Below are 23,344 nucleotides of genomic sequence, written 5' to 3'. Positions count from 1 at the left end.
CTTGAAAGAGAATGTCGTCCCCCCCACAGGAAATAGAACTATTAGGAAGTGTGACCTTTTGGCAGAAGTGTGTCTCTGTGGGAAGGGACTGTTTTGAGGTCTCCTATGTTCAAGCTGTGCTCAGTGTGACATGTAGTTGCCTCTGTGTTTGCAGATAAAGATGTAAAACTCTCTGCTCTTTCTCCAGTACCATGTTAGCCTTCACATCGCCATATCCTGCTATGAAGATTACAGACTAAACCTCCAAAATTATGAGCCAGTCCCAATTAAATACTTTCTTTTATAAGAGTTGCTGTGGTAATGGTGTCAATAATAAAGAATAAATATTCCCAATCTAAAGGGAGGGTGGAGAACATAAAAAAGCAAAACAAAGCAATGGCCATCTAATATGAAATCCTACATCATGCCCAGGATCTGGGACTCTATCATATCTGGGTAGCCCAGAGCCTTCAGTTCTGCTACAGGTAATGTATCCTTCTCTTAGGCAAGCTCCATTCTCCTTGCAACTTTTCTTAGCAGTTGTCCCATCGTCCTGGCATCCCTAACATTATAAAGTCTCTACTTCAATGTAGGATTCCCTTGAACATCTTCACATAATGGCCTTGGAAATCTGACCTAGCTATACCTACCCCCATCATACCTTGGTATCTTTCTGGAATCTTGCCTTTAGTTTTATTTTATATTTTGCATTACTGTAAAGTCAATGTGTGGACAATGCTGACAAGTTCTGCTTCCAGTCAGTACCTTTCAACCACAGTTGTATTCCCTTTGATGCAGCTAAGTGGTTGAACCAGATATATCTTTCATTATTTTCGAGTAAAGAATACCTATACCACATTCCTAGTCCAAGATCTGTACTTTCAAAGTACTTACTAAATTCTTATATTGGAGCCTTCACTGGGTGGGGACTTATTCTCATGCACCTTCCTTGCTCTAATGAAGAACACCAGATTTCTTTTCAATATATAGTGCTAATCTTTAATATTTACAACCGCTTTTCTCTACTTTTCTTGTCTTCAAGTAAACTTTATATTCTCCCAAGCTTCTTCCCTTGTAACACTACACAGTTTCACATATTCTGTTTTTTTCCTCATGCACAATTTACTAATAACAGTCAGCAATAACCACATTAACAGACTGTATGCCATATTGTCTTAAAACTTCTTTTACTGTATAACTTACTCCATAATTTTAAATTCGGTCTCATTCAATCTTTCAGGACATGAGTAGAATGAAACAACATTTGCTTCTGTGAGAATATCGTATGAAGACACTTGTCCTAGTTTTCTTTCTGCTACTATAATGAATCACTGGTCAAAATCAACTTTGGGTAGAACAGTTTTATTTCATCTTACAGTTTATAGTCCATCAGGGGAGAAAGTCAGGGCAAAAGTTCAAGACAGGAACCTAGAAGTAGGAGACTATTCAGGAATATTACCTCTTGGACTGCTGTCTAAGGCTTGCTCAGCTTGCTCTGGGAGCATCCTCACAGACACTGTTGGAGGTGATTCTATATCCTGTCAAGTTGAGCATCAATACTAAGTACCAAAGATGTGTTTTCCTTTTTTGAGTTCTGAGTACTGAGTTGGGGAGTCCCCATCTCTCTCCCTTTTTGCCATCTTTCTCTAGCTGCTGAGGTATGCTGATCTCCTATGTATCTCTATGGGGTCAAATAGGCAGACTCCTTGGTTACTGTTACCAAGAGACAGAGAAGTCAAGCTCACTAGTTTTCTTCTTTATCCTGTGGAGAGATCACAAGTGGAGAGATACTTGGGGGTGCTTCCTTTGATGCCTAGCTGTGCTCCTTAGGGCAGGATGGCACAGGAGAAAGGAATTGTTTTATTTACATTTAATATATCTGTTGTGTATCTTTCTTCTTTGATGGTATTCTGAAACTCTTATACCCCAGCAAAGACATTTTCATCTGTTGCTGATTGTTAATTCAGTATATCTTGGAGAGAGCATAGTAGCAAGTTCATATTGTGCAATCTTGCTGGGGTCACACCCTCTGAGACAATGATGCATTCCTAGCAGCTGCCATATAATTATTGGTCTGAAGTTTTACTACATGAATTATTTTTCTTATTAGTCATGATTCTTATGATTCTGTTCCATATCAAGAAGTCGTAATAAATGTTCTGAGTCTGATAGTGGTCTGTTTTAACCAAGACAACAGAAGAGTGTTCCTCCCTGAAAGGGATCTGACTTCTTTTGCATATTTTATAAACAATTTGACAGTTTACAAAAGCAGAAACAAACAGAAATATATTTTGAAATATTTTGGATTCTATTTTTCAAATCAGAGAAAATTGGTATTTTTCCAGAACTGAGCTTTCAAGTTTCTAAATGTGAGTCTTTAACTAGCTTCAGTAATATTTTATAGTTTCCCTCATACCTTTTGATTGGTCTCATTCATTCATTGGCATATTTACTTTTACATTGTAATTTTTAAAAAAGAAATCTCATTCTTAGTCTCCACGGCTAGTATATAGAAAAACAGATGATATATTTAATATTAAGATTGTACCTGGTAATGTTGTTAAAATCACTTGTTTCAGCACTTTTTTAGATCAGTGTTTCTTTTTAACAATTAAGATTAAGGGCCTTTTCAAAATAACCTTTTCTGTCTCCCATCTGCTTCCAAAGCAATAGAACTTGATCATGTATTCAGACAAGTTTCCAAAATGATTTTGATGTAAAAATCTAGTTGTGAGCCACTGTTCTGTACCAATGCAATGATGTGAGATATAAATCAATTTTCTGTGCAATGGAAGTCCTAAATGTGCTTTGTTTTCAACTATCTGAGTAACTGAGGCAAAAACATACATTGTTTTAGACACATTTGTCAAATTTCCTTTTACCCTTGATTAGATAAGTGTAGACTCTAAAAGCAACTAGTAGAAATTTAAATACAAAATTTGTGTGGAAGAGGAAAAGGGGATTCAGAGGTGAAGTTCCCTGACTCCTTTAGAAGATCTATGGCAGAGCAAGCTCAGAGAAGGATGTCAGAAATAGAGGTGGCTGGATATGTTCTCTCTTGGCCAAGATCTCCACAAACAACAAAGGACAATGAGTAAATCATTTTTAAATGGATAAGACTAGGCATCCAGATGTTTGGAAACAAGATACTAGCTGGGAATGCACTGCAGCCCATCATCCAGGCTCTTTCTGAGGGAAATGATAGCGAATCCAGGCACTCTGCTTTCTAAATATCCTCTAGAAACCAATCTTGTTGTCACCAACATCACAACTTTGTTGCAGCTGGCAATTTGCCAACATCTGCTTGGCAAGGACTTCTTCCCCTTGCCTCTCAGACATGTATTTTCCCATTTTAACACATTGAGCCTAACACACAGCAGAGCAAGGATATTGGAATCACATCAGCCATACTCCAACTTATTTGCAGGAAAACCTCCAATCTTTATATTTAAAGTATTATTTTTTGCCTTCCAAATATTGGCAGCAAAAATTATCAGTGTGTGTATCACTGTTAAGAGTAATCCAAAAAAGTAAAAACATATATCTGTATAGCCACACAGGTGGCTCTTTGCAGTTATTTTGAGTTTTACAAAGCAAACTGGTCAAAGCAGTTTTAAAGTATAGTATACAAAAAATGCCATTGACTAGTATTTTAATTTAAAGGTCACTGGATTTTACAAATGAAATGATTAGCAGTTGAGAAACTTGTTATGCAATACAAAATCATCGATAAATTTATTATTTGGCTGGAATAAGGTCAAACACACCTTTTCAGTTAGTTCTCTGACCACTTTTATGAATATCAAACATATCCAGTCATTTGTGGACTGCAAAAGAATATTTATTAGGAAGGGTACAGAATGTTTCCTTGGATGATAGTTGGCCAGATAAATCATGTCAGCTTTATACAAGCCAGAAGAGAGAAAATTAAGTCATTTAAATGTGAGGTTTCTTGGCTTCCCTTTCCTGCTTTTCCCCTTGTCTCTTGGAAGCAGAAACTATGGATCCCATCCCAAGCTCATCTTAACTATGGCCTTCTCCAGGCTCATCTTAACATTTCTCATCCTTTCCGAGGTCAAAAGACAGAATCTCCTTTTGCTGAGGAAAAAAGAATATTGAGAACAAATGCTAGCCAAGATCCGTATGCTAAATGATAGATTTCTGTACAGCCATGCAAGTGTGTATGTGTTGACCTCACTTTATCTCAAATTGATCTATTTATGTATCCTTTCTCCTTTAGGTTATAAATTTTGGCAGGAGAGGGTATGTCTCATTCGTCTCAGTGCTTCTAAGACCTGATATATAATAGGTGACAAGGAATATTTCTTGAACAAAACTCAGCTGAAGATAAACTAGAATACATCTTATTTACTTTAGGGATAATGAGACAGACCAGATGGTGAAGTTATTAGCACAGGTTTCCATGAATGGAAGTGGCAATGACCTTCTTCTCTGCTGAAAAGTCTTAAAAGCCAGCACCTATTTATTATTTATCTATTTATTTATCTACCCATTTATTTATTTACCATTGACCATTTGTTTGCTCCGTTGCGTGACTCAAGTAGAGGAGACACTAAGCATATGAGGCCACTTGGAGGCATTGTAAGATGTTTTGGGCAGTGGGACCATCATTTGGCTGGTGGTCTTTGGCACTCCACATTCTGTTCTCAGAGTCCCAGATGGCAGCTTAGCATAATTTCCCATGCGCTGTGCCCAGCCAAATGATTCTGTCCAAGCTCAATATCAAAAATACAGAATGATGTAATTTGGGAGGGAAACATACTTCGGAATCTATAACATAGATATTCTATGTTCCTTTAATTAGTAAAATGTAACTCTATCTTGCCATACAAAGGCTAAACGCAAACCAATTTTGTTTTTATACCTTCAAAACAATGTAACTTTCATAAATTCTAAACTTTTAGGTATTAAAAAGTCTTTAAAATCTTAAGATTTTTCATTTTATTATTTGTGTGTGTGTGTGTGTGTGTGTATACATACATGTATCACAGCATGCATATGGATGGCAGGGGATAACTCGAGGGAGTGTGATATCTTCATCTTCCATGCAGGTTCCCAGGGTTGCAGTCAGGTCATCAAACTTCATCACAAGCACATTTACTCGCTGAGACATCTTTCCAGACTTATATTTAAAACCTTCCAAACTGAAAAAATTGATGCCTTATACACAGAATGTATGCATTTGTCACAGGAGCCAATACCAATATTTATTCGACGAAGGACCCCATGCGTGGTGGTCGCCCATATCGCCTAGGTATAACAGGCTGTTCTATCTATCTATTTAGTATGCATTTCTCTGATTGCATTCTTATCCTTAAGCTATGACTCTCTATATATGAATGTGCATACATATACCCAGACTGATGCCTGGGAATCCAGCATGGGACTGATCAAGACCCCCTGAATGTGGGTGTCAGTGAGGAGGCCTAGGCAATCTATTGAACCTTGGGTAGTAGATCAGTATTTATTCCGGGTATACAAATGGACTTTGGACCCCCATCCAACAATGAGAGATGCACTCTCACCCTGAACTCTTAGGGGAGGGTCCAGGCCCTGCCCTGGATGAAGTAACAGACTATGGGCACCCCCATGGAGGGCCTCACCCTCCCTGGGGAAATGAGGGGATATTGGGGAGGTTGGGGAGAGGGCATGGGAGGAGGGGAGGGAAACAGAGAGGGACCTGGAATTGACATGTAAAGCAATCTTGTTTCTAATTTAAATTTAAATTTAAAAATAAAAAATATCTAAAAAACATGTCAAACATCTAAAAATGTGATTTAAATGTTTCTCATACACATTTAATAATGTCAATATTTCATTTCTTTTACCTCATAGGCAGTGTTATCCTCCAAGAAATTTTTTGAGATATTTCATTACAAAATTATTTGAAGTGGTTTTTCTATATAACTAAGGGTTTGACTTATTTTCTGTAAACACAGGGTGTAATATTTGAAATAAGAGGCATCGGTTGTTTTCCCCCCAAAATTGATATGAGCTATTTAGTTCACATCTGAGCTATAATACAGCATTGTGCCTGTTTTGACTGCTGTTTTGACTTAAACAAAATCATTCCCTATGTAATCTCCAACAAATGTTGAATTTCAAGATAAAATTACATACATTTGAAGAAATTCAGTATACAAATAAATACAGCACGCTGCTGGTGCAATCTGTTGCCAATTCTTAAAGCATTAAACCCTACAACTCTTCTACTAAATAATAATGCAGGCTTGAGGTGTGCTGGAGAACAGGGGTGATGCAGCTATTGAAATCAACAGAATCAAACATTCTGTTACCAATTTGGACTGGAAAATTGGCAAGGTAAATTTTATTTATTTATTTATTTATTTGTTTATTTATTACTACTGTTAAAGAGGACAGAATTAAGATATAAATATATACTATAAAATACACTCAAACTCTAAAAAAAAAAACACAGACATATAACATTTAGAGAGTATATCTAGCAGAGTTCTCTAAAGGAACACACACACACACACACACACACACACACCAAAATACTTTTCTTTTTTTTAATTGGCTGATAGTGTGATAAGAGGTCCGGTAGTCCAACAATGTCGGTCTGCACACAAGAGAGACTGGAAACCAGGATACTGTGTAGTCTATGCAACTGACTGCCTCAGCACACCCAGTGCAACGCTGATGGCCAGGAGTTCCTTGGGGAGTAGCTGGGTGGTAAGGATAAGTTGGATTGCCAAAACAGCTGGAGTCCAATGTAGAGGGTGGCAACAGGAGCAACAGATGAACTCCCTAGGGAAGAAGAATAAAAAGAAGGCAGGCACTTAGGAGCAGGTCTTTCCTCTCTATTAATCCTTCCTGGAAGTGGACCTCTTTTGTGCGTTCTTCTACTGCCTTGAACTAATGTATGGGCTTAGCTCTATCTTTTGCAAGTTTGTAATTATCAACTTAAAAATTGCACAATTATAAAATGTAAAAAAAATGTGGGATAACCCAAGAACTATCCACAAAGTAACAGCAAATTTACATAGTGTTAAGCTGAGGTGTGAGTGGGAGAGTGCTTTGCCAGAATGTGGGAGGCCCTGGATTTGATCCCCCAGCATAGAGAAGTCAGATTATGTCACCACCTCCTTTTCCTAAACATCCAATAACAAGCAGGATCAGTAGATTTTTAATTGGGTATCACACCAATGCTTTTTGATATTTAATAGGATTATTCAAAATCAGGATTTCTTGGCATTTCCATGAGGTTTTATTTCTATTATCTCCAATACGTTCAGATTTATAAAGAACAGTTTTGGTGCTAATTACCAGATTTTGACTTTTATGAAAACCCCATACCACATGTCGCTATTTCATACTCAGCTACATGTGGAATCTGAAATGTGGTTTTATCAAAATGAACTCACACTTTGGTGTGTGGAATTTCACTTCTAAAGTAAAGATCATAATTTCAAAAACAAACATAATTTGCACTCTGTTTTTTATGAAAAACTATGATGGTTGGCTGTGATCTGATGAAAAATGTTTTACTCAGTCAAGTACTAGCTTTTCTATGCAATGCATCTGTGACTAAAACCAGTTGGTCATGAGCAGCATCTTCCTCCCCACAAGCATGATGACATCTTTTTAATTGGTACCTTTTTAAAGAAAAGGACTTGGAAATTTTTCTTTAAAGTTATTTTACTCTTCTTTGCAAACCCAAAATCCATTTAGTATTTCATATTTACTTGAATCAAGATCAGTGGTTTGAAGGACTAGTGATGGGAGCAAATATGGTCTGTGACTTACTAATTAATTCCGATGAAAGAGTTGGCTAATTGTCATGTGAGATAGAAATAGTCCTTCATTTCCCTGGTGACAGCTGACCCATCAGAAGACAGGCAAGTGTTTTAATTCCCACCACCTGCTAGCCATTTTACCTTGAATAAGTTATGTAAGCTCATTTGCATCAGGATTCTCTACCCAGTGAGTGGCAGAAAATTATAGAACAATTTTGAAGACAAAATGACAGATACAATGTTTAAAATCTTTTGGTAAGTGCTTGAAGAAAGGTGGTTAGTCAGAGGTGTGGCTGGTGTCTTTTGCGGAAGTTTCCAGACCCCAGAAAAGAAAACAGGGCTGGGGAACAGCTCAGTGGGTAAAGTCCTGATCATGGAGACATCAGTACATCACCTGAGCTTAGTTACCCAAAGCCCACATTTCTAAAAATGCTGAGCATGGTAGTATGGATTTGTAATCTCAGTGCTAGAAATATGGATGCAAGCAGATCCATGAGTCTTACTGATCAGTAAGCTTAGCATAGTCAGTAAGTTCCAAGATAATGAAATAAAATGCTTCAAAATAAGAGGAGGAGAACATCTAAGGAACCATACCTGAAGTGTCCTCTGACCTCCACAGACACATGTGTACACACATATACACACAGACACCCAAACACATGTACAATCGTGCACACATATACACATGCACACACACACACAGACACATGTGCACATGCACACACACAGGAACATCAAATGAATCATGTCATACCACTTTGGTTATTTCGACTTTCAAGTTTTTATAGTGTGACATTGAGAAATGGTTTATAATAGTATCATCTTTCATAAACTTTATAAAAATTCTTGATTGTGTTAGAAATTAAGCTAATTCCAAGAATTAATCTTCATAGTCAAACAGATACATAATCCAATGAGAAAAGAATACAATAAAAGCTTCTAAAAGAAGAGGAATCACATGAAAGATTATCTTTGTAGTTAGCAAGATGTACAACGGATCCCGGGATTCCTCTGAGAACAGCATAAAAGGGAGATATATAACTTGTGGTCCTGTTGTCAGTGAGTAGGGGTTGAGAGCCACTTCTATAATTTATATTGTAAATCTGTCAGTAGGTTAATTAGCCTCTGAGATAGATAGTAGCACATATTTCAGAGTTATTTTGAAAATCAAATGACATATTACCTCAAAGTCTTAACAAGATCCTTGGCACATGATGAACATTCCAGAGATGCTTCAGTTTATCCCTCATTGTAAATAGTTCTCTCCTTTGCAGGCTTACACTTAGAGGATTGCATTTGCTTTCTTGAAAGGAAAACAAAGTGGAGTAGAACATATGGTTTTATGTTAGACTGTCTCTTTCTGCTCATGACCTTGTCCCAAAGTCTCATCTCTATATAGAAACCCAACTTCTCTTTTGAGAAGAGTCCTTTCTTGAAAGGAAAACAAAGTGGAATAAAACATACAGTTTTGATGTTAGATGTCTCTTTCTGCTCATGACCTTGTCCCAAAGTCTCATATTTATATGGAAACCCAACTTCTCTTTTGAGAAGGGTCATTGGGTCTACTTGATTGAATCATTGGAACATTTAATCCACCTTCAGTGGGGTTCGCCCTCCATCTTGGACATGCTGTAGCAATCTAGACAAGTAGTTTTAGGCTTTTGTAATTCATTGTGAACATCCATTTTATGAGTCCACTGTTAAATCTGTATCTTTATGAGATTTATCAAAGTGAATAACACTGTGAGGTCTCTAAGAGTCTCTTACCCAGGAATGATTTATAACAGAGGGAGCTACTTCATTAAAAGGCTCTTGTGTTCCAGAGGCCCTTGTGAGCTCTGAGAGCTAAGAGTTGCCATTATTATAGTAGAAGAAAGAGATGCTTATTCATGAGAAATAAAGAGAACATGGGATGTTTATCAATTTGTTGGACAGTTGTATTTTCACAGAGATTCCTTTTCCTTTGTATTTCCAAGCAAGCCTCTTTCACCTGTTTGTTCAGTGAGTTTTTCCTGCATGCCTCGGTGTCCTAGGTCCTGCTCTATACAAGAGTAAGACTAGCAGTGGCTCTGCCTTCAAAGAGCTACTGATGACACCCAAAGGGGGCTGCTTAAGAGTGTCCATTCAACTGTCACATCAGTCGCTGGGTGTAGGCAGAGACCCAGAGGCAGAGAGAGCCTTTAGAAGGTCTGGAAAAGAGGCGAGAAGGCTGGACTGTAGTGACTGAAGCATACCATGTTGGAGATGAGTGTGTCAGAGAAACAGGGACCCTTCTTCATACTTCCAAACATGTGTGCTTTTTAAAAATAAAACTAGATTTTAGAAGACATTCATTCAATTGATCAGGTCTGGTCCGTCTAAAATTTTATAATAAGAAAGGGGTTTTAAAAAGGGATTTTTGAAGAACTTGTAACTCACTGCAAATACATTCTACAATTTAAACCCTAGTTAATATGGCTTCCACATTAATTTTTTCAAGTCTGGGAAAAGGTGGCCTCAGATGTCTATAGTGAAAATTTCTTAATCACTTAAACTATGCGACATGTTAATAATGTTCTGTACTTTGAGTCAAAGTCTAATTATATAGTTAAAGCTGTGTTTGAACTCACTATGTAGCTCTAGGTGATCTTGAACTCATGATCCTTCTGTCTCAGGTTCATCAGTGCTAGGATTATAGTATGTGCCACCACATCTGTCTCTCATGACAATTATTTTGTCTCTATGCCCTTGCTACATTTTACCAGTACAATGCTCCACATACCTTATAACTTTATACTAAAGGTTAAGACTATATGTTTCCCTTTTACTTGACTCCTTACACATAGTTTTCCAATTATATGTATAATTTATCATTTGGCCAGATGTTATCATCTTGTTACCATAAAGATGGAATATCAGCATCAGCCTGGGAATCTAGCATGGGACTGATCAAGACCCCCTGAATGTGGGTGTCAGTGAGGAGGCCTAGGTAATTTATTGAGCCTTGGGCAGTAGATCAGTACTCATCCCAACTATACACATGGACTTTGGACTCCCATCCAACAATGTGAGATGCACTTTTACCCTGAACTCTTCGGGGAGGGTCTAGGCCCTGCCCTGGATGAAATGACAGACTATGGACACCCCCATGGAGGGCCTCACCCTCCCTGGGGAAATGGGAGGATAATGGAGGGGTTGGTGGGAGGACATGGGAGGAGGGGAGAGAAAGGGAGAGGGACCTGGAACTGACTTGTGAAGCAAACTTGTTTCTAACCTAAATTTAAACAAAAATAAATAATAATAAAAAAGAATAAAAAAAGATGGAATATCAGAGGAGAATAACATGAAGGTTGTATACCTGTGGGACTTCAGGAACTTATTGGTATTGTTTTGGTATGTACTTTTAGTGAAACTTACTTAAAACGATAGCTGGATGAAGTTATGACTTGTGATGATTTTAATCTATAATCATTATGTGGATCTGGTTTCATTTTATTGTATGTTTAGAAGGACTACTGGATCTATGAAAAGTCAGCTAATGGTTTATTAGAACATTGATTTGTTTGATTCATTAATACATAATGAAATATGCATTGTAAGAAACTACTGAAACACCTTTTTGGCTGTAATTCAAGAACATTTACATGATCGAAGAGAATTATTTTTCCAGGAGAATAAAGTTTAATAGTAATCAGATGTTTCTTCTGGAAGCACAAGGTTAGTAGTAACAGTGTTTGAATGAACTTCAAATGCTTGCCTTGTAGTTTTCTTCTGTAGAACCCTAGTGAGGCCAAATATATAGAGAGCAAACTTGCTTTCATGTGTTTTGATGATGCAGTTTTTCCATGAAGTTTGAGTGGCAGCTCTAGTCAGAGATGATTAAAAAAAATAAAAAAGAAACAACCCAAAAACGGTTCCCTGTTCACTGTTGTAGTGACTTGAGCCCATATATGGGTAGATAGCACAAGTTGATGGACCATCATTTGAACGATGTCTCCAGTTGGATAACACAGTGCTATGACTTTAAAAAACATTTGCTTCTGTGTCTGTTTTGCATGTATGTGCTATTCCACATGTTTCATAAGTGAGTTCTCCTTTTAGTAGGGTGTTTTGCAGACAAAGCTGTCCTCAAACTTGTTATATAATTAAGGACAAACTTGTACTTCTGATCCTCAAACTCCTCACCTCTTTAAGTACTGTGATTACAGGTGTGTGCTAGCTGGTCCCCCCCACCGTGTGTGTGTGTGTGCGTGTGTGTGTGTGTGCGTGTGCGTGTGTGCGTGTGTGTGCGCGTGTGTGTGTGCGTGTGTGTGTGCGTGCATGTGTGTGCGTGCGTGCGTGCATGTGTGTGTGTGTGTGTGTGTTGTTATTGTTGTTGTTTGTGGTGCCAGGCACCTGAAAATGAAACCTCAGGCTTTGTAAGTGCTAGCATGCACTCTATCAACTGAGCTACACACACAGCCTTCTGACAAGCATCTTAAATATTATCTTGCAGTCAATGATAACTCTATAAAGCATATATCATCCATTTTTTCTGGAGGAAATATGAGAGGGAAAGTTAAAGGAGTAGAATATCTGCTGGAAACTGGCAAAGAAGAATGATTTAAATCTCCCTGACTCTATCTGCTTCAATCACTTGTTGTGTCTGGCTTCTATACCTTCTTAATGCCATAGCCTTAATTCTTACAAGTTTTTATCATTTTTGTAACTGTTCTTATGTCTTATGGATTAAATCATTATGGATAATGAAAATTCAAACACCTTAGGGCAACTTTGACTTCTTTGAGACCTGGCTCTGTTTACTTTTCCAACTTTAGTTCCTCTTGGCATTTCAACACTGACATTGTCTGTGCCCCTCTCCCCATAGTCTTTAACAGATCCCCACCCTCATATTACTTAATTTGAGTAGATCTTCAGCCCTTAGCTGGCATTGCTTCCTCCAGAGAGTGGCCCTGGTTGTTCCCATTCCTTTAGTGAGAGTTTGTGCAGACTATTATAGCTCACCTCAATGGGCAGATAAGCCATCTTCAGACTGTATGTCTGACCTCACTAGGTGTAATCTTATACAGATTGGAATTGCATTTTAATTTCCTATGTTACCAACACCTGTCATAGCACTTGACATCTGTTAAGCAATTAAAACCCATGCAAATAATGAATGAGTGAATGAATGAACGAAATGAATAGTAACTGAAAGACGCAGACAGGTTTGTGGGGGTTCTCAATAGCAAAATAAAAATAAAGGATTTAAGATTTAATTTTATTTTCCAAAGTCCTTCATTTAAAATGTACTAATATATTTATTTTGTCATGTCAGTCTCAACAGTTTCCTCTTATCTCGAGGTGGGGTGAACAATGTAAGTATATATACCACAAAAATAATTGTATTCATATTATTTATATGTTTAGGAATAATTAGTTTTTAAAAATTGCATTAATTGCTGTGAGCCAATTTGAAGATGCATGCCTCTATATCAATGTGCCACAATGCTGCCTGGGAAATAGGATAATGTAGACAAAGGCCCAAATGACATTGGCCTGAATTAATAGGGGAAAATGACCATCTCTGGTTGTTCTATCAAAACCTCTCAGGATTTTTGATCCCATGAATATTAGTATAGAATTTGTTGTTGAAATGGTGATTGTGAAATCTTTATTGGTGTAATTACATCATGGGGTCAAAGGACTGAATTTCTTTTTTGTTGTTGTTTTGTTTTTTCTACTTCCTTTTTTTAAAATTAAGTTAAAAACAAGCTTGTTTCACATGTCGATCCCAGTTGCCTCTCCCTCCCCTTCTCCCCCGCCCTCCCTACAAGGCCCCCCAGGCCCCCACCCAATCTCCACTCTGATACCCAGGGAGGGTAAGGCCCTCCATGGTGGATCTACGGAGTCTGTCATTTCATCCAGGGCAGAACCTAGGCCCTCCCACAAGAGTCCAGGCTGAGAGAGCATCCCTCATTGTGAGATGGACACTCAAAGTCTATTTGTACGCCAGGGATAAATACTACCCAAGGCCCCATAGATTACTTAGGCCTCCTCACTGACACCCACATTCAGCTGGTCTGGGTCAGTCCCATGCTGTCTACCCAACCATCAGTCTGGGGTCAAAGAGCTCCCCCTTATTCAGGTCAACTGTTTCTCTGGGTTAAACCAGCGCAGTCCTAACTCCTTTGCTCATCAGTTCTACCTTTCTGTCAATGGATTCCAGGAATTCAGTTCAGTGTTTAGCTGTGGGAGTCTGCCTCTGCTTCCATCAGTCACTGGATGAAGGTTCTGTTTCCCAGACTCTCTGGTAGTGGGATTGTATGCTGGCACTCCCCTGATTCATGTCTAAAATCCATATATGAGTGAGTACATACTATGTTTCTTTTTTTATGCCTGGGTTACCTCACTCAGGATGGTTTCTTCTAGGGCCATCCATTTTCCTGCCAATTTCAAGATTCCATTGTTTTGTTTTGTTTTCTGCTGAATAGTACTCCATTGTGTAAATGTGCCACATTTTCTCTATTGACTCTTCAGTTGAGGGGCATCTATGTTGTTTCCAGGTTCTGGCTATTACAAATAGTACTGCTATGAACATAGTTGAACAGATGTCCTTGTTGGGTATTAGTCTAAGAGTGGAATTGCTGGATCTTGTGGTAGACTGATTCCCGTTTTCCTGAGGAATCTTCATACTGATTTCCAAAGTGGCTGTACGAGTCAGCACTTTCACCAGCAGTGAAGGAGTGTTCCCCTTTCTCCACATCCTCTGCAGCATAAACTGTCATTGGAGTTTTCGATTTCAGCCATTCTGACAGGAATAAGATGATATCTCAGAATTCTTTTGATTTGCATTTCCCGGATGACTAGGGATGTTGAGTACTTCTTTAAGTGTCTGTCAGGCATTTTAGACTCCTCTACTGAGAGTTCTCTATTTAGTTCAGTACCCCACTTTTTGATTGGATCCTTTAGTGTTTTGGAGACTTTTTTCTTGAGTATTTTGTAAATTTTGGAGATCAGACCTCTGTTAGATGGGGGTTTAGTGAATATGGATCTATCTGCAGTCTTTACATGAAAGCCTCCAGTTATGCCAGCACCATTTGTTGAAGATGCTTCCTTTTTTCCATTGTATAATTTTAGCTTCTTTGTCAAAGATCAGGTGTTCATGTGTGTATGGGTTAATGTTGGAGTGTTCAATTCGATTCCATTGGTCTATCTGTTTATTTTTGTGCTAATACCAAATTGTTTTCAGGACTATAGCTCTGTAATACAGCTGGAAGTCAGGGATGGTGATGCCTTCGGATGTTGCCTTGTTGAGCAGAGTTGTTTTGGCTATCCTCGGTCTTTTGTTTTTCCATATAAAGTTGAACATTGTTCTTTCAAGGTCTGTGAAGAATTGTGCTGGGATTTTAATGGGGATTGTGTTAAATATGTATATTGCTTTCGGTAAGATAGGCTAAATCCTATCTATCTGGCTCTCCGATGCTGTTTGAATGACAGTCAAGTTCTTAAAATACTGGAGTAAAGATTTGTCCTAATGAATCCAACATGCAGCAGATCTACTTCCTGGAAGAGGCACAGCCTGAATGGCAGATTCACTTAGCTGTCTGATTCATGCTCCAGATTCCAGTCTTCAAGCATTAGTTGGTTCCACTCAGTTGTGATGTTACGCATGAATCAAGTCAAACACACTGTAAAGGATGGACCATAGCAGTGACAGGAATAGACCCAGATGAACCTTGTTTGCACTTGATTTGTTATCAAGCCAGTAGCCCAGAATTATTGCACATCCATAGTCTCTCACACACACAGACACACAGACACACAGGCACACAGACACACACACACACACACTCACACACTCACGAGTAATACATATACACCAGTAATACATATGAATAGACGTAGGTTTTCAAGCTACTTTCAGGGAAGCATCTAAAATTCAGGGAGCAATTCATTTGGCATGAGCAGACTAATTCATTAAGGAACTTGGGGTCTAAGATATTGGACTTTCCTTCCTGCAGGCTATGGGCACAGCCATGTCAGCACACAAAGGCTCAACTTATTACTCATAAGAGAACTCTATCTACACTGAAATTATATTTGTCCAGAGTTTAATTCTTGCTATGTCACCATTTCATATGTGCTTATATAGTTCATTATTGCAGTTTAGTTCTCAAAATCATTTCCATGTCAGTGTATAAGATAGATAAGCTGAAATTAATGCCAGTTCTTTAAAGAAAGCAAACAGGGAAACCATAATTATTCTCACATCCTGACCTTTGCTGGATGGTTTGTTCTTTTTAAGTCACTGTGACGAGTAATTTTCATGGTCAACTTGATGGGCTCTGGAATCCAGGCCTCTGAGGATGTTTCTTGAGAAGTTTAGTTGAAGAGGTAGTCTCATCTCAAATGTGGTTGGTCTGTCCCATAAGCTGGGAAGGTAGCTGATCACCAACATTCATGTCTCTCAGCTTTCTGACTGTGGTTGCAATATGACCTGCTCCTGTCACCTGATGCACCTGCTCCTGTCACCCTCCATGCCCTTCCCACCACAGTGAATTGTGTCTTATCAAACTGTGACCCCCAAATAAACCCTTCTTTCATTTCCTTTTGTCAGCTGTTTCTTCACAGTAATAAAACATTTAGCAAAACAGACCCTGATTGTCTGCATTCTAAGATTTTATTTTAGTATCTTGTTCTTCCCAAACCCATCCCAGGGATTATTCTAGGCAACAGCTCCTTCCCGTTTGGTCAGTATAGTCTTGAGAATTAGTGCCATCTCATCTACCCACTCTTGATAGACTTAAAGTAGAGGTAATAAGAGATTGGAACTCTGGTCTATTGTTAGCAACACAATAGTGAAACTTTTCTTGGAATGAAGCCAGCACAGTAGAGAAAAACTTAAATGATGGGTGCAGGAAAATAGGAATCTGGTGACATCATTCTGTGTAGTGTGTGTGTGCGCATGTGTGTGTGTTGAGACAGGGTCCTAGGTAGCCCAATCTTGTCATAAAATTGTTATGCAGCCAAGAACGATCTTGGACATCTGATTCACCTTTTGTGACCTCCTGAATACTGGGGTTACAGGAGTGCATTACCACACCTAGTTTATATGATGGCAGGTATAAATGGATTCTTAATTCGTCTACATAATAAAAATCCAGAGTCAGATATAGAGGAAAATGCAGAGAAAAGAAGGAGCAAGCCACTGCCATGCCTTACCTCATTAGTGTCTCAGAAGACAAGAGCTTGATTTCCTGTTTCTCCCTGCTCCTGCTTATATCCTTTTGTTTTCTGCCTAGCTCTCTGACTTCCTTTCTGTCTTTACAGACCTTGTGACCTCTATGGCTAGCTAGTGGCAAGCTTCAATCTCTAACCTTCAGACAGCCTTCATTTGTAGACCCAAAACCTCATCACAAGCAGGGATGGAGCCTAGATTTTGCATGCGAGGCAAGTACGCTACCAAATGGCCAACACCCTCAGTTCTTAATTGAATTCTTTTCCAATTGACTCTATTCTTGTACTCACACTGAAACTGGCTGTTAATTGTTGTTGGCTTTAAGAAGTTTGGGCTGGCTTTGTGCCTTGAATCTTGGAGTCTATACTTGCAGAACATGTCTACCTGAAGAAGAATTGGTAAGTTTAATTCATATATGACTGAGTTGTACATGAGCGTTATCCACTATATGCCTCTATATGAAGCTTCCCAGTGCAAACATGTCTCATAGACTTTGAGACTGATGCATCTTTTGATCTGCTTGCAAGTTTTCATTGTTTTATACAGCACTACCTCATGCTCATTCTTCTATGGCAGTGGTCAAGTCCTCAAAGACTCCCGCCTGCAGCAGCAGCAGCAGCAGCACAAATGTTGATGTGTGGAATGCCAGCAATCATTTTCCATGAGAGCCAGGGATGATGGGAGTCGTTTCAAAGCCTCCACTGCATCTGTCTCATATGCTGCATGTGATTCGTGAGAAGTATCCCTCCAGTTTTCCTATAAAACTAACATCAGTGTTTACCTATAAACAGACACAGAAGTCACTGCTGACTGTACTCTGCTTTGTATACAATCCTATTATATAAAGAGCTCAAGCAGCATGTCTGTCTGCCTAGATGTGTGTGTTCTCCTCTCCAGCTGCCAACCACCTAAATTATTCAGCAAGCCCTGATCATGCCAAGTTTTTAGTCAACAATGGAGATCCTGCCAAAGAGCTAATAATGTTTAAAAAAAAGCAATGTTTGTGACAATTAACGGAGCCTGCAGCCTGCAGCACACATTGGACTCATTTGTAAAGGAAAATTTAAATGATATGCTTCATTATAAATGGTCCCATGCAGCACATTGCTAATCAACCAAAGCAGCTTCTTCATCTCCCTTACAACCCCTCCCAACTTCCTTTCTGATAAACCCAAATGACAGCACTGTGTCAAGACTCTTGGCCACTGCTCACTGCAGTTGTAAAAGTGGTGTGGTTATCTATCAGTACTATAATCAGCCAAGATCAAACTGAATAATTAGCTGGAACATGGATGAATAGAGCACCAGCCTCTTATCTTGTCTATTAATAATCACAAGTATAACTTCACAGTCAAATCAAGAGGTATGTTACTGTTCCCCCGAGAGCCTGTTTGGGTAAAACCCCCTGGTGACTGTACAATCTAAGCAGTGCAGATGGGACAGTGAGCCAATAATGACAACCTGACAGCTGCCAAACACACTGATACCTCCCCCAATCTTGAATGGGGGGAGAGAGGAGGGAGAGAGGGAGGAAGGAATGGAGGAGGAAGGGAGGGAGAATGCCAAATGGGTATTATTTTTCAAAGATATTGTGAGAGAAGGGAGGAGGAAAGAGGACAGAATAATTGCTGGTTCATCAAACCACACATCACATCCTTCTGGAGGATGCTGAGCTCAGGGTTATTGTATGCACACCTTATCCCCTTCTCTTCAAGGTTGGTGGCTGCTCTTTCTGTAAGGGCACATTGCATAACCCAGTTCTTTAGGCTATGACAATGTTTCCTGTATAGTAATGATTCATCTTTAAATGCATCTTTTTACAAATAAAGGACAAAAATTGCTTATAAGAAAAATACATTTTTAGTATTTCTAAGCTTTTAAAAACAATCTCTTGTGTGCATAAAGTTAGTTCTCCCCAGTTGCTTTAATTTGTATATGCCAATTTGTTGAAAGTTTCAGGCTTCCACCCCAGAAACACTGCACACATGTAAATTTACATATGGTCCATTAAATTTTCATGGGATGATGTGAACAAATCTCTGTTCACCCCAGATAGGGCAACATCAGACTAAAGAACCAATTCTGCCAAAATCTGAGCTGGGTAAATCATTGATTTGATTAGGCATACTTACAGAGCATGCATGAAAGCTTCTATAAGAGTGTGTACAACTTCCAAACAGCTCATCACTGAAAATAATATACCATTATGGATGAAAACCCCATGAAAGTTGCATGGTGCAGTAGCACTTTATTCTACTTTTTATATACTCTAACATCTGCCAAGATCACTTGCAAATGGTGGGGAGTCAGAGAAGGGTGAAGTGGCTGAAATGTCAGCTGCAGGTCATGTGAAGTCCCCTTCTGTGGAGTGTCAAGAACTCCATTACAACTGCAGTAGACTTAGCTATTACTGCTTTGCTCTGCTTGTTTTGTTGTCATGACGACCAAGCCAAGGTTATCTCTATTTAAATATGGTGATGGGATGATAGTATTATACCTAAAGGAAGAAGCCACACTACAATAACACAGCAGTTTTCAGAAGAAAGTGAGGAATTTGTAACCTCCCTGATAGCCCTGTATGGACTTTTATGGACTTATACCCTGTACCTCAAAAATACTTGGTTTAAGCACATAAAATAAATAATGAAAAAAGATATAATAAGACAAGGTGAAATCCCTCATGTTGTAGCTGGACAAGGCAACCCATAGGAGGAAAAGAGTCCCAAGAACAGGCAAAGGAGTCAGAGAGGCCTGCTTTTTTAAAAAGGAAACAGAGAGGATGTGCAAGGGAGCTAGGAGGAATGGAAGGAGAGGAAACTATGGTTGGGATGTATCGTATGAGAGAAGAAACTATCTTCAATAACAAATAAATAAATAAACAAATAAATAATGAAGTCTTTTATGAGACAGAACAGGAGAATTAGTGAGTCTAGCTATGGGAAATAAGTTGTATGTGTGGAATATATATTGTATTGTTCATGAAGTTTTCCAAGTTCTTCCACTTCAGGGACTAATGTTCCTACAATATTCTTAATTGTTCAATTAAATAGTGATAATATGAATTTTGGAAATTTAGAAGAATATCCTCCATTGGAACATAGTTTATGAAAGTCCATTGATTCATTCATTAACTTTTATTTTACTTCTCATCTCTCCACTTGCTCAGTGACCCCTGCCCCAAGCACCTACTGCATGAAATCACTAAACTGAGTTCAGAGAACATGGTGCTAAAAGGCTTTAAAGAGTCTCAGGCCAGTGGATCTCAGGTGCTTATTAAAAAATGTCTGCTGCAACATCAAAGAAGAGAGCAAACAGTAAGGGCTAGAGGACCAGGATGCCTGCTGTGAAACTGTATTTTCTAGATATCACAGTGAAGAGGAACACAGGAAATCACAGCAATATAGCTGCCTGAAAATGAGAGGACCAGCTAATATGTAATCATAGATAGGGAGATTTTATAAGACCCTGTTCCTAGATTAACACACACACACACACACACACACACACACTGTATATGATATATATCACATATGTGTATGTATATATATATATCTCACATGCATATAATGTATATGTGTCATTATCTAGATATATAGACAAGCAAATGCTGCTGAGGACTTTCTTCATGGATGAGACCCTTGATAGGTTATCCAGTCCCAAATGGGAACTTAACATATGTTCATACAAGCAACCTTGAATGCAGTCAGTATTGTGAGTGTGTCCTTGAATTTGCTGCAGACTAAGGGGTAACTTTGACTTCAGATCCGATACTTTTATCTTCTACAGTGGTTCTCAACCTGTGGGCCATATTCCCTTTGAGTGTTGAATGATCTCTTCACAGGGGTCTCATATTAGATATCCTGCAGGTAGAATATCTTCTTTACGATGCCTAACAGTAGTAAAATTACAGTTATGGAGCCGCAATGAAATAATCTTATGGTTGGGGTCACAACAACAATGAGGAACTCATTAAAGGGTTGAAGCACTTGAAGAGTGCCTCTGTATGTCTTTTATGAGGTATTGGGTATTGAGGCCAAGGCTTCCAGCATGGTAGGCAAGTGCTATACCTAGTAAGCTAAATTCCCATCTCTTTGAAAATATCATTAAATAATTTTATTTTATTCTATGGTGTATGAATATTTTGGTCTAAAAATGGTTGTTTGTGTACCACATGAATGCCTGGTGTCTACAGAGACTGGAAGAGGGCATCAGATCCCTTGGTACTGGAGTTATGGACATTATGAGCTGCCCTGTAGATGATGGACATTAAACCTAGATCATTTGCAAGAACAACAAGTGCTGATCAATGCCTCTAGCCCCGCCTTTGACCTGGTGACCTTCATTTTAAAAAAAGACAGAGAAAAAGATTGGTAGGAAAAGGGGAGGTGAGAAAAAAGTTTCAAATGAAACTCCTATCATTATATTCAAATGTGGATCTAAAAAACCAGTTGAGAAAGGAAACTGACGGTGTCCAAAAGGAGAAATATATCTGTAGGTGCAAATACCCTTGAATGCAAGGCAGCAAGGCAGCAGCATAAGACTGTAAGCATTTCGTGATGGGTCGGGACAGGATGGAACAGGAGTGGGTCAGGTATTCTGGCACTCGGGAGCCACAGAATACTGAGTGTTACACAGCTCAGGTGGAAAGGTATCCTGGAGCTCGGGAGCCAAGGACCACCACAGGTTGCAGTAAGCTTAGCAGCTTACAGCCTTGTCTCAGAGAAAGGCTTCTCTGGTGTATCGGCTCTGCTCTGGCAGGACAGGGTCTTCCAGCTGGGGGGATGTTCGCTGGTGTAGCAGTTTTGCTCAGCAGGAGGTTTCTCAGGCGAAATTGCTACAGTTCAGCTCTGCTCCTGGAGAGCAGAGAGTGGAGAGTGGGGAGCTGGGAGTGAAGTGTAATAACTCTGCTCTGCCAAGAGAAGGTTTCTCCGGCAAGTGTTACAGCCCTCCTCACTCTGCTCTGCTCTGCTCTGCCCAGGGTCACCTCTGCTCAGTCCCAAAGCTCATTGAAGGGAAGAATCCAGGAGAGTGGCTGTCCTGGGTAGCTGGAACAGACACAAGCTGAACAGACACAGGGTTTATATAAGGCTTCCATGGTGGGGATTGGTCAGATTTTAGTGCTGAGCTCAGATTGGCTAGAGCTCTGCTCAGGGATTGGTTAGTTTTCTGCACAGGATTAGGGTCAGACTTGGCTCTGGTTTCAGGGCCAAAGTGTGTTTCTTTCTCTGGTCCTTTTTAGCCTTTTGGTTCCAATTTTAGGGCCAGGGTGCATTTCTTTTTTTTTTTTTTTTTTTTTTTTTTGGTTTTTCGAGACAGGGTTTCTCTGTATTGTCTTGGAAGCTGTCCTGGAACTCGCTTTGTAGACCAGGCTGGCCTCGAACTCACAGAGATCCATCTGTCTCTGCCTCTCGAGTGCTGGGATTAAAGGCGTGCGCCACCAATGCCCGGACAGAGTGCATTTCTTTCACTGACTCTGATTCCAGGGACAAAGTGTGTTCTTTTGGCACTGTTTTCAGGGTCAGAGCACATTTCTTTGGATCTGGTTGCAGGGCCAAAGTGTGTTTCTTTGGCTCTGTTCAGGGTGTGTTTCTTTGACTGGCCCCTTATCCCTACAAAGACAATGCAGTTGGTCTTATAGAAGTGCACAGACATCTGCCCATTTATGGTAGATGGCTGGTGGGAGTAATACTGCCAAGAATTTTGCTTGTTGGAAACAGAAAGAAACAGGGAGTTCTAGATGCAAAGGAAGTCCCCAGTTCAGAAGTGGTTCTAAATAACATGACACATTTTTTAACTCTTCAGACTCTGGTTGTGCTCTCCATATGTTCTCTGGCTCAACAGAACAGAATGAAACAAGCCCCAGACCATAGTAGGCACTGAGACATTAGCATAACTGACTCCATGGTGAAAGTACCATATAAACTGTAAAACTCAGCACATAGCATCATCTGTCAAAACTTAAACAAAGACCTAATCCATCAAAGTCTATAGTTCTGGGAAAGTCTCTAAATGTATTACCCTTGCCTTTTCAGCTTTAACAGTTCTGCTTCTGGCTAACTGTTCTTGTTAACTGAGGTATGTCAACCCAGAACATTGTTCTTGTGCTTAAAAGCTTATCCTGAGAAAGGTTTGGGGCTAAAGTGAGATCTTGAACACTAGTGTAGTTAACACTTGGTGTAGTCTCGAACCAGCTAATAAAGACTTTCTATTGGCTTAATCCCATGTCCCAACAATCTTCTCTGGTGGATATCCCATGCTGGATTACCTCACCAAGCCTATATGCAGGGGGAGGAGCTTGGTCCTACCTCAATTTATGCCACACTTTGTTCAAGTCCGTGGGAATCCTTCCCCTTTCTGAATGGAGACTGAGGAGGAGTGGGTGGGG

This window comes from Mesocricetus auratus, unplaced genomic scaffold, assembly GCF_017639785.1.
Source record: "Mesocricetus auratus isolate SY011 unplaced genomic scaffold, BCM_Maur_2.0 Super-Scaffold_6730, whole genome shotgun sequence".
Taxonomy (NCBI): Eukaryota; Metazoa; Chordata; class Mammalia; order Rodentia; family Cricetidae; genus Mesocricetus; species Mesocricetus auratus.
The sequence above is the reverse complement of the archived record's forward strand: the minus strand, read 5'-3'. Positions refer to the sequence as shown.